General features: G+C 42.8%; 2 protein-coding genes across 10 annotated transcripts in view; one reads left to right on the plus strand and one right to left on the minus strand.

Annotated features, from left to right (window-relative positions):
- The window catches only part of LOC119172939 (uncharacterized), a 1216589-nt gene that overhangs the window by 638414 nt on the left and 564848 nt on the right, over window positions 1–13327 (plus strand). The window lies entirely within an intron of this gene.
- LOC142813823 (uncharacterized) overlaps window positions 1–13327 on the minus strand; it is a 548512-nt gene that overhangs the window by 387339 nt on the left and 147846 nt on the right. The gene's annotated exons all lie outside the window — the stretch shown is intronic.

A 13327-nucleotide genomic window follows, 5' to 3' on the forward strand; every position in this document is an offset into this window, starting at 1 on the left:
TAATTGTGACTTATCTGTCATGCAACATTTTTTTTTTTATTTTATGGATTCTTCGCTATTGTCGCACAGGTTGGTATCACTTCCCGTTAAGCGAAGAGCTGCACGTGGTTTAAATGCATCTGGGTAGGGTTCGCATTTATTGTTTACCAAAGCTATAATAATGTGGCACTAGAAATGCCGAAAATCAAAATGACGAACTTTTGGAATGCCGAAATTTAGAACACTGAAAAATCAATAAGCCAATTATACAAGATACCGAAAGTGTAAAATGTCAAAAAATCAAATTACCTAACTATCCAAACGCCGAAATATCAAAATGCCTGCCTCACCTAGCTATACTGGAAGATGAAGTATCTAGCTAAATTAGAGGTTACACCAGCACACTCGTTCACCCTCATTTCCAGTTGTCCCATTACATTTATCTCAAGCCTTCATAAAAATAGCAAACTATAAATTTTTCCACCTCCAATCGCACATCAGAGTGATTTCTTGCTTATCGCAAACAGTTTGCTCTGTAAGCAGTGGGGTTGTCGCTCCATTGACGATGCCTTCAAGTCTGGCTTGCTTCCTCTTCATGGTAGTAATAAACCGAAATCGCATGGCTGTCGTAGATCACTTTCTTCGAGATTGTCATGCAAGTACCTTCTACAGGAAGGTCGGTAGTCACTCTGGCGTTGCAGTCTCTTCACTTCTCGCACCTCCAATAGTGCCTAGAATGCACCTTCTTGTCAACAACATAAACATAACCACAACTGCAACAAAGTATTGGTTTTCCTTTTTGGTAACACACCCCGCCACATCTTCGTCAATTTCCCTCCAAATCGGGAGTATTCGCGTGCATGGTTCAAAGAATTTTCAGCGATACGTCTTTTCAGCATTTCGATTTTCTAGCATTCGTCGTTTTAGTTGTTTCGATTCTGTGGCATTTAAATTTTTCAGCTTTTTGACATTCGACCTTTTAATAAATCGGCGTAGTGATTTTTGACATATTGATAGAGACCCAAGCTAATACTCCCTAATAAATCTCTTCAATTAGCCTGAACAAAGCTTAATATGTTCTCTAAATGCTCCTCGCTTCCACACAGCTTGTATTTCATGCTAGGATCCATTGTTAGAAGGTATGAACACGTGCAAGTACACAGATAACTTAGATAAGCCGAAGATAACTAGTGAATAATTTTCTCACCTAAAACAAAAAGTAAACAAAAACTTTGAGTCATTACGCAATATAAATCACTACTAAATCGACTGTTCAGTATATTTTACCTGGAACACGTCAATGTTAAACTTACGACCACTTACGAGCAAAAAAAAAAGTTTTTTTTTAGCAAAATGTGACGCCAATGGCCCATACTATTTTGCAATACGTACGTTTAAAATTATTTTTCGCCTACAGAAAAACTACTTGATAATTTGTTCATACAATCTATTTCATTTCTTTATTATCTGTCTATGGAAAAAATCTCCAATATGGGCCATATTTCTGTTCCTTAAGGCAGCAATAAACACCCATGAAAGGGTTCGTAAAAATTATTTCAAGTTAAAAGGACACGCCTGTTCAATTAGACAAGCTTTTCTTTATTTTAATGTAGGAGTGAGTTAGTGAAAATATTATTGAGAATGTAAAACACATTTCTTGGCAATACATTTTACGAGTCAAGCTTCAAGCTTTCCGAAAACAATTCGCATGCGTCTTACGGTACTGAAAAATGTATGTCAATAAACATTTCAGGGGAAAATTCCTTGCTCAATAAGTATATGATCCTCAATTCTTTAAAGCTAATATCTAATGGTCGAGCGCCAAGGTTTGGAGAGATGGCGTGGAATAGCCCAGTGTAACACTTGCCACATAAAGATGTTTGTTTGCTCTAGATTGAGGTATAAATTTAATTTTCACTTGGAGCCCCATGTGGTGTAAATTTTGTCTCAATGTGGACCCAAATTACGATTTTCTTAGGCCGGTATTTTTTTTCTCACAAAAAAAAAAGAACTTTAGTCTCCTAAAAGTATAGGCATAATATACTCTCCCCAGAGCAAGCATTTTCTTACTCAGGTATTTATGCATAGCGCAACAACATAAAGAAATATCTCAGGGGCAGCGTCAGGATTATTTTACTGGTGGGGCACTGATGATAAGTGAGTTCCTTAAGGGTGAGAAGGGAGGCAGGGAACTTAGCCACTGTGTTGTGACTATGTTCTCTCTTGGGGGGGGGGGGGGGCAGTGGGGGGCGAGTGAAAATTGAGGGGGGGGGGGGCAGCTCCCGCTCCCCCGTGCCCAGCCCTTGCGCCGCTACTTGGAAAAAATGCAAACAGAAGATTTCGGCAAGGTTTCTGGTTGCTTGTATGACAGAAAAATAGCAGCAATATTGTTCAGCTTTTAACACCTGGCACAAACGATCTTGCTTAACATGAAAACTAAATTCGCCATTCAAACAAGCAAGGTTATAGTAAATTTTGCAAACAACACTCAGACTACAATCTGCGAAATACGGAAAGATCCCACGTACGGCATAGGTTGGCAAAAAAAAATAGAACTCAGTCAGATTAATTCAATAACCATATATAACAATATTTTGCTTTGGACTCACTCGGACTGAGACTAAGGAAATTTCTCTCTATTTAAACTCACTCAGACTCAGACTCACCGATGTATTTGTCAGCCAGATCCACTAATATTTTCCTCAAATATACCCACTTATACTCAGACTGATCAGAACGTTCCTCCAGCGGGCTTACTTGGACTTATAGACTCGCCAAATGTTTCTAAAACAGACGCATTTGGACTGAAAATGAGCGATATTCGACTTGGTCCGGCTGTTACAATAAATGTCGAAGGAGCACTATAAAAAAACACATGTGAAAGAATTTCAATTGCCAAGCAACCTATATATATATATATATATATATATATATATATATATATATATATATATTTACACATATATATATTAGCTTTCAACATACAAAAACAAGTTTTTCCACCACCTCTAAATATTAATATTAAAGAGAAACTTGACATTACATGCAATTTCCGCCACAGGCACATGCGCGCTGATAGCACTAAATACTATAAGTACCATATGAATTGGCTGCTGTATATACCTGTGCTATTTTGAAATTTGGTGATACTATGCTGGTATATACATTCGCCCACGCTTGTATTTGGTCATAGTGCGGAATGCTGTAATATAAAATTTTTGTCAGCAGAAAATCTGAGAACCATGACTTGACAGGGTCGCGTTTTTTAAAAAGCCTGTTACCTGTCCCGAGTTTCGTATTAGGTAAGGTGCATTCATGGTTCATTATTCATGAAGTCTTCCCGCGAAACACTACAAGAAAAACTCGTCTTCATTGGATGCACTGGTGTTAGTGCACATGTACGTGTTATCCTACATAAGCTGAGTCTTTCGACAATAACTCATCAGTTGCAATACAGCGCCTGTGTTTGCGTCTTTTTAGGTATGCATGATTGTGTGGTATTGTATGCTGCTTTCTCAAAAGGAAAATAATGCCTAGGTCATCAGCTACCTGCTGCAACAAATAAAAAAAACAAGATGCAACTTTTTTTTTCTTTCAGTACTCCTCTTTCTACCCCCCCCCCCCCGCACACACACGCACACCAGAGCTATAAGCGTCCAAGAAGGAATAGGGGCTGTTTATGGTTGCTCACCTGTCATTGCTTCTCTGAATGTTTCGGCGTGAGGGAAGTTGCCGGAGCAGCGAGGATATAATCTACGACAGGAATCAAAGGTGAACATTCGACATAAGCCTGTCTGTTTTGGATAGAAACTGAAGGAATGAGAACTCCAACCAAAATATATTTATGTAAAAAAAAAACCCCAATGTTTCGAAGCTGGTCCGGCTTCTTCTTGAGGGGTGAGGGATTGGCTTCAAAACGTCGTTTTTTTCAATGTGTATTGATTAGACTTTTCTCATTACTTCAATGCACGAATATAAGTAGAGATGGTACGTGGTAAAGGAAAGGTCTACCCCAGTGGCTTTCGCAATACTTCATTAGGCAAAATATCTTCTCTTTTCAACTTGCTGTGTAATCTAGCCTTCTCATTACTCTCGGCTAAGCTTTGTATTGCGCTCGGTAGCTCAGGGTGAGGTGAGTTTCCGCGAACCTTACCTGCCTTCCAAACCAGTTACTGCATGGAAGCTTCCCCTGAATGGATGAGTCTGTGGTTGAAGAAAAGGAAAAAAGACGCTATCTTTTCTTGCGAGTGCAGGGCTCAGTGGCTTGAAGGGAGGGGGGGTGGGGGGAAGTGGAGAAAAGAGTTTAGAAGTAGGAAGGAAGAACGTGACGGCCATGGCTGCCAGAGCAGAAAGAGAATAGGGGCCTTTGGCCGGGCAGTCCCAGTCGTACGACTTGTAAATGTGGAGCTGCAACCACATACGCGCATACCTATGGCCATTCCCACAAGAAAAAAATGTCCTAGACCACCTTTCTTGGGCAAGAATACAGAAAACAAGTGAAACGAGAAAACTAAAATAAATAAACAACCGATAATCCAGCCACCGATTGTCACCACAGCTGCAGAAGGAAGGAGAAATGTAATCCGTGACCTCGGCACGAGCGGCTACACAGAGGCATTTATTCGCAGAACACTGTGTATAAGAAAAGACACGGAAAACACGACACCAATGGCGCCGCAACGACGCCGCGTGTCGACCCAACTTGAGCGCAGGGAACAGCGAACGGAGCACAATGGCAGAACACTGCGACACCACTCGCAACATGTTTGCCCCATACCAGTCCCGAAGGCACGGTGTAGAGCTCGTTGCGTTTTGTAGTTTTTCTGCATTCCTTGAAGAGCACAAAGAGCGCGAAAGTTTGGGTACGAGAAACTTGAGCGTGAAAAACGACTTTGCCATCAAGCCTTTTGCAGTGTGGACTGGAAAAACACAATGATGGGTGAGGGACGACAGGAAGTTCTTACGCGCTTCAAAGATGAATATGAATGGAAAATTGCTTAAATGGGAATAAAAAAATCTACAAAAGCACGGGCATTGCTATGTTGTGTCGGTACAACAGAAGTGCAGGCCGTTTGGAAAAAGATGGCAGCAATATCTCATAAAGAGACTCGAGAATTGAAAGCCTCTCTGATGGCCGGGAGGTAAACCATGTTTCGACCATGTTTCAGCTTGAATAAATTTATTTTAGCGAGTGATAAAGGATCACGTACGGCATGAACGATGCGTTTCTGCCTCCTTTCTTCTTAAAATATGGCCGCGAGAATTTTCATGGTACCCTAAATCACGCAGCCGCTGTTTAATTGGTAGCAAATGACATGACAAAAGCCCATGGTCTGTGTCATCGTACATTTTAACAAAACTTGAAATCCAGCCCGATGGCGCATTGCTATCGGGAAATTTTTAGCGCGAACTAATGCTTCCTCACGACGTTCACAAGAACCCATCCTGTCTCTCTCGTTCTTCTTAACGTCTTGTTTAGGGCTCACAACTTTCCGAATCGGCACATTTATTCAAGAAAAAACTGAAGTGGCATCTGAGGGCACAAGCAGTTCAACGCAATAGAGAGAGAGAACGGGTGCTCGATTGCTCCCGAATCGTGCTGCTTTCTCGTCTTTGAAGCCACATTAATATTGAATCTGGAGTTTAGCACTTATTCTCCGTTGATTAGGTACATAATCATAGATCAAGCTCAGCGTAAATTCTGATGTCACATAGTAAAGGTGACCTGGAGTGGCACATGTGTCCCAAGAAGCTGCAGAACCCAATTCCATGCTTTCGTACTGTCATGCTCGTTTAATACAAACGTTTGTAGATTGGATTACAGAAACAACATTAAAAGACCGAGAAATATTTAGTTCCTCCGCTCGTTAGTAACGCACTTCGTTATGTATTCTTCTTTTCTCTGGGAGCAGATCACGTGAGTTTTGTAGCATGAATTAACATAAAGTGCTGTTTCTATTTCACCACAGTCAGCGAACGGTGTACTCTACAAACACATCACCTACATTAAACTTCGTGCCAACACAATGCATACAATCCTCAATTACATCGCCAAAAAATACGGGTTTCACGGAAAGATATTCCTAATGCTTCGTTATATATTCAAACGTCAAACTTAAATATAGCACCACCATGAACGGGATTAACTCCATGGCCAAATTTCACTGCAAAAAGCGCTCGAATAACTGCATCGTCTTAGGACTCGATATAGAGCCCAGCCTATAGCCGGTATTTTGGTCACATAGAGGTTACCAAAAACATTTTTCTCTGCAAAACATTTTCGCAATAGACTGCTTTCATGGAGTAAATCAGCCCGACATTTTTCGAATACACCTGAGGTAGTCACCAAAAGCCTTGGACGTTTGGCGTGGAATGACCGATCAAACTTTACGTCGATACCTATCACTTTTTGTCTCCACTGCCTCTTTCCAAGTTCATGTTCTTCCTTTCTTGACATTCAACTTCACAGTAATTTAACAAATCCCCTATATATTGGTTCTATAAAAGAAAATAGCTTGTGGTATACGCATCTTAAATAAAACTTGTCCATGTACTTACGCCCCGTCTCACTGTTTTGTATCAATCATTTCACCGTTCTCATCTCACCATATTGCAACGTGGTTGCGACGGCATAGAATATGGTACTTGGGTTGCTCAAGACGACACTTTTTATTTCGTGAACGTGTGCCTAGAAAAGTACAAAGTACTAAAAATTCACGCTTTACGCAGATAGCGGTAATTAGAGCATAGGTCGTCAGCAATATGATCTGCGTGAAGGTACGTCGCCATGTATGCCCGTGGCATCGAACATCATCCGTATTGTAGGTGTCTCAAGCTTATCAGAAGATTCTAAAATAATCTAGAATTTTCGCAGACAGCCAAGCGTGCTTTGCGCAAGGCAATAGATTAATATGTGGTGTTCAACGTATCAACACCACCACATGATTATGAGAGATGCCGAAGTGGAGAGTGGAGGACTCCAGAAATTATGACAACCTGGGGTTCTTTAACATGCACCCAAATCTGAACACATGGGCCTACAGCATTTTCGCCTCTATCAAAAATGCAGCCGCTACGGGCGGGATTCGATCGCGTGAGCTGCGGGTCAGCAGCCGAGTACCTTAGCTACTGAACCACAATGGCGGTACCTTTGCGCTAGGCAGTGACATAAAAATACAAGTGAAGTGGCAGTATAATAATGTTGCGATAAAATTTCAGCAGACGCGACAGGTTCCACTGTGGATGCTATTTTCATACATGTAGAACCGTCAGCGGGTAGCCACGCGTTGCTGGGTGGATCGACATCTTTGAGTATTTTGAGTATAGGCTAAGTTTCTACCTAAAACATACGGCGTGACGACAGCACTCACGTTGACTGTAAATTTTAGCGACACAAAGTGCACGCTTCGGTTGGATGATGTGCATATTATTAAGAAGCTGTTGTGTATTCCTCAAAGGTCGAGATTATCAATGGTCGAGCAAACCTTCACTATCACGAGCTGGATGAGAAGAATATATCTATGTAATGTTTACAGCCAGCCTATAGACCGCAACCACAACTGACGGTGTGGGCCGACATCACTCCTGTAAGTCTATATATTTAGGGTTGTATCCGTTACAGTAAAAAGTAACTAAATACGTTACTGGTTACTCTAATAAAAAAGGTTACGTTTCACGGCTCCACGTTATATATATATACATAAAGAAGGTAACGCATTACCATTACCATAACCGAAAAAACATAACGAATGTTACCTCTGCCGTAGCTCCGGAATCCTCAGTTTTGATCAATGTGTCTTTGCTGCAGAAAACCACAATGAGAATTTTTAAATTGCAAATTTATGTTTCCCACATACTAACCCAAGCAAGGAATATACCCAATGTTCAATTAACGAGAATTTTTTGTACAGATGTGCTGAACCTTAGCAATGTTATATAGAGGCTTCATGATGCCTGCCCATGTGATGGCTTCTGACTCTGCAGTGACCCAGGGTGAAACCATATTTTTTTTTTCATTGGAGCATTATACACAAAGTGAGGTTCAATAATATACGGTATTCACAAAGAATCTATCATTGAACTCTCAAGAAATTTACAACAATCGGCCTTTTCTTGATCCCTCAGCACCTTCAATAAAGCATGTCGAAATCGGTACTGTTGGTCCTAGCAACCAAAATGGCCCGCCGTGCGCCAGTAGGCAATCACGGAGGCCTACAGAGGACTACATTGGTGCCTTTTTATTGGGGAGGGGGGTATCGGGAGATGTCGTGGGGAGGAGGGGGGGGGGCACTTGCAAGTTTGTGACACCAGATGTGGCTTGCAGACGCGTAAGTCTAGAAAAATTACGAAGGGGGACACACATCTTGCAATAGCAGCCATATTGTTTTCATATTTTGCAGGTTTTATTTTTGTTTATATAAGAATTAAAACCATGCCTAGAAATCAATTTGACGAACGAACGTAGGTTCCCAGCACTCGTAATTCCATTCTTCTATTGAGTCTTTTCCGGAACCAGTCGAAAGTGGCAGTTGCGATTTCAATTGTCTCATACACCTGATGGGTATTGAGCACATGTACACGCTACAAAAAGCATTAAAAAGTTGAATGTTTTATACATACTTATCAAGCATTCTTATTTGTGACGTTTTTAAGAAAATTTTTAATGGGGCCCACTTGCAAGGGGCGTTCCCCTCCCCTCACCGAGCACAAATGGGTCGGGGAGTCAACGTTCTCTGCAGGCGTGGTCAACGGGCCTCCAGGTCGTGACCAGTGTCGACTGTGTATCTGAGCAAATATTGCATTTGCTCTCATCTGCACATATGGCCATCGACAGGTTTTTGTCTTGGGGGTAAGCAAATCCTTCCTTCAACTTGCATCATGGCTCAGGGAGGGAGTCATGTTGGTGTCGCTAGAGTGGGTAGCAAGTGCTGGTGCGGCTTGAAGGGGTCAAGTGCCCCTTTTGCACCTCCCGCCTCGCCCACGCCCATGTCTACACTTCATTCATTGAACACTGCGGTGCGGACTAGTTGACTAAATGCACTGATTTGTTTTCTTCCGCATCTTATACCGCTACATAAAACATTCTCATATTGTGAAAAGTTGGTATATCAATTTGTTTCAAGGAAAGTAAAATCCAAGGCATGACAGATACTCAAAAGAGCGGTTTCCTGCAATCGCAATTCGAAAACTTGTAGCAGAGGTGCTTCTTTTTTCGTGACACGTACAATGTAAAAGTGAGATCCGATTCGGAAAAAGCGAACTGAGTGACGTGCGGCGGTGCTTGCTCAATGGTCAATGAAAGAAGGTTTCATGAAGTATGACGTAGCCAACAACAGAAACAAACTGCTGCATCCTAAATTAAAAAAAAAACAAGCAAAGTGCTGCACATTCGTGGTAGAACATGAACATATATTGAACTACGCATATTTTATTACGAAAGCGAAATAAAAACTATTTTGCAAAAGGCTTATAATTCATCGTGATGTCGACACAACTGTGTAGTGTCATTAGTGCTATTTGGATGAAAATCCCTGAATTTCAACTAATTCAGTAACCTGTGGCAGAAGAACCTTTTGAATTTTTAGTTTCGGCTTCCGCGCCGCCGGCGCCGCCGCCGCCGATGAAAATTGGCCGCGCGCCGCCGCTGATGAAATAACCGGCGTGCGCCGACGACGCCGCCGCCGCCGACTCTGAGTGACCCCCACGCCGCCGCCGATCGAAATCGCCTCGGCGCACACCTCTACGGCGTATTTAGAAAGAGCGACCGCTAGAGGCGCTCACATCCGTACCGATGTCTTAAATGAAGATACAGCAGGACTAGCAACCACACTGGCGAAAGGCGTCGATGACATGCGCGCCACTTCTCCTAAGGTACAGGTAGTGATATGCACGATATCGGAGGTACCGGTGCGTGATAGCAACCTGCAAAGAGCGGTTGTCAACGCAAACCAAGAGATATGGCGGATGAGTCGAGAGAAAGGCTTTGAGGTGGTAGAAATAAACAAAGAGGTGCATAGGTGGGGTGGTTTTCAACGAGACAGAATTCACTTCGATGGGCGGCTAGGTCATGAGGTGGGTTGGCGACTTGCAGGACGGGCAGTAGCTTTTTTGGGGGGCAAGCGAGCCCTTCGGGGTGCAGGATAGCTAGTAACGAGGAAAACAACCAGGGAGACTCTTCGACAGGTGGTATGGACAGATACGATTCCAAAGTGGCACCAATATCTAAGATAGGTAGAGTCCGGGGCATAAATAGACGTAGCCACGAGCGCCGAGCCAGTTTAGACACAGGGTATATTTACATGCAGGGTGGTAGGAACAGGCTGAAGTGGGAAGAGATAGAAGAACAGCTAAGGGAAGAGAGGCCGATGGTATACGGTTTTGTTGAAACACATCTCAGGGACATGGAACAACCTGCGAAGAATCCGGACTACGCATGGGAATATTGTAATAGAACAGAAGGCAGCAGAAAGGGGGGTGGTATTGGGGCATTCATTCATAAAAGTACAGACTGCCAAAGGGTCAAGCAGGAGTGCAAGGAACATTTATGGCTAAAAGGGAAAGTGGCAGGTCAAATGACACTCCTTGGTTTCGTGTACTTGTGGACGGCAGCAAAGGCCAGAGAGGAAAACCAGGCAATGGTAGAGTGCATATCAAAGGACATTCAGGAGTTAGGAAGAGAGTGCGAGATAATTATACTAGGAGACATAAATGCGCACATAGAAGATATAGATGGGTATACCGACCCGACAGGCAAAATGATCATGGATATGTGTGAAAGGCTTGATTTGATCATTTGCAACAGTACCGAGAAGTGTGAAGGGCAAATAACATGGGAGGTAGGAAGGCTGCAGTCGACGATAGATTATGCACTGATGTCACATAGAATGTATGATAAGCTCAGGGGAATGCACATAGATGAAGGTGGCTCCAGAAGTCTGGGTAGTGATCACAAACGTATCAAGCTAAGTTTTTGAAGAGCAGTAAAAAGTGGGAAGGAGACAAGATGAGCAACTACAGGAGAATTTTTACTAAGAAAGGCAAATTGAAATAGCCACTAAACAAATTGAGAAAATAATCAGGGAGGATAATAAGACAGTGAAGGGATACATGAATCTAATTAGACTCTTTGAGCTAGAGCTTGCTAAGACGCGTAACAAGTCTCCCCGGAAAAGAAGACACAAACCCAAAAGTTGGTGGGATGAGGAAGTTAAGAGAGCCATAGCAAAACGTCAGGAAGCCTCCAGGGAACACAGACATGCTAAGCAGCGGGATGAACCGACAGATGATGTTGAAAGAAAATGGGAAACCTTTCTAAGCTGTAAAGGGCTGCATCCCTTCTGATCAATGAAAGGTTAGAAGAAAGGGAGCTCAGTGGCTGGCAGAAGTACATAAAAAAGACAGAAAGGCAGCTGCAAAATTTTGGAACCATCTAAACTCCCTAAGAAATGAGACGAGCCTAGAGCAGAGATTTATAACTACAGCCCAAGGTGCCAGGCTAGAAAGGGACGAAGCTATTGAATATATAAGAGCAAGGGTGACAGAAAAATTTCAACAAAGAAGTACTTTATGCACCACCATGGACAAGGACGAATCAAGTGGTGCAATGGCTCCATTTTCACAACGAGAGTGGGAAAGGGCTGAGAAAAGGGTTCCTAGTAGTACATCAACAGGCCCAGATGGCATTCCAATTAGGCTGATAAAGACATTAGGTCCGAAGTCTAAGCAGGCTTTGAGAGAGGCAGTGAGCACAATAATAATCGATGGTGAAGTTCCCGACGGCTGGAAACTTAGCAGGATGAGCATGATCTATAAAGGAAAGGGGGACAAAGCTGACATAAACAACTACCGTCCTAAAACAGTGACATCAGTGGTCTACAGGCTGGCGATGCAGATTATAAAGGAAAGACTGCAGGCGTGAATAGAGGATGAGGGGGTGCTGGGGGAACTGCAGAATGGGTTTCGGAAACACAGGAGGTTGGAAGACAATCTGTTCTCACTGACGCAGTGCATAGAAATAGCAGAAAAGAAACACAGGCCCCTGTGGCTAGCATTCTTGGATATCAAGGGAGCGTACGAAAGCGTGGTTTAAGAGGAAATGTGGGGAATACTGGACACACTAGGCGTGGAACATGTAGTCACTAATCTTTTAAAGGGTATCTATAAAGGTAACAAGGTAGTAATAAAGTGGGAAAAACAGGTATCCAAGCCTGCAGAGGTAAAACGGGGGCTTAGGCAGGGGTGCCCTCTGTCACCCTTATTATTCATGATGTACCTACAAGGATTAGAGGCAAAATTAGAGGGGAGTGGGCTGGGCTTCACCCTCTTTTTAGTCAAACAAGGAAAACTTATTGACCAGGCACTACCAGCATCAATGTACACAGATGATATAGTGCTAATGGCCAACAACAAGGAAGATTTGCAGAGATTGATGGACATCTCCGGTAATGAGGGAGATAGGTTAGATTTTAGATTCAGTAAGAAAAAATCAGCAGTCATGATTTTCAATGACAACGAAGGTAGTGAGCTTAGGATACAGGACGTCACGCTAGAGATAACAGATAATTACAAATATCTGGGCGTATGGGTCAGCAATGGGACCGAGTACCTGAGGGAACACGAAATATACGTGACGACTAAAGGTAACAGGAATGTGCAGTGATGAAAAATAGGGCACTGTGGAATTACAATAGGTATGATGTTGTGGGAGGAATACGGATTGGGGTCATGGTTCCTGGGCTGACGTTCGGCAATGCGGTCTTGTGCATGAGATTAGAAGTTCAAGCAAGATTAGAAATTAAGCAACGTGGAATAGGTAGGCTTGCTTTAGGAGCTCACGGGAATACACCAAATCAGGGAGTACAAGGTGATATGGGATGGACATCATTTGAGGGCAGGGAACCTAGCAGCAAGATAAAATTTGAGAAGCGATTGGGAGAAATGAAAGAGGAGCGTTGGGCTAGGAAGGTTTTCAGCTACTTGTACATGAAGAATGTCGATACCAAATGGAGGAAGCGAACCAGGAAGTTGACTGGTAAATACTTAGAAAACAGCAGGTGGCCAAACCAAAAAGAACTATCGGTTAAGAAGAAAGTGAAGGAAACGGAGACAAACATGTGGAAAATGGGCATGATTAAGAAGTCCGCACTAGAGATCTATCGAACTTTTAAGCAGGAAATTGCCAAGGAAAGGGTCTATGATAATACTCGGGGTAGTTCTCTACTGTTTGAGGCAAGGACGGGAGTACTGCGAACCAAGACATATCGGGCCAAATACGAAGGGGTAGACACAGTATGCATCGCGTGTGGAGAGGAAGAAGAAACTGCCGAACACTTGATAATGTTCTGTAAAG

This window comes from Rhipicephalus microplus, chromosome 4 (assembly GCF_043290135.1).
Source record: "Rhipicephalus microplus isolate Deutch F79 chromosome 4, USDA_Rmic, whole genome shotgun sequence".
NCBI classification, from domain to species: domain Eukaryota; kingdom Metazoa; phylum Arthropoda; class Arachnida; order Ixodida; family Ixodidae; genus Rhipicephalus; species Rhipicephalus microplus.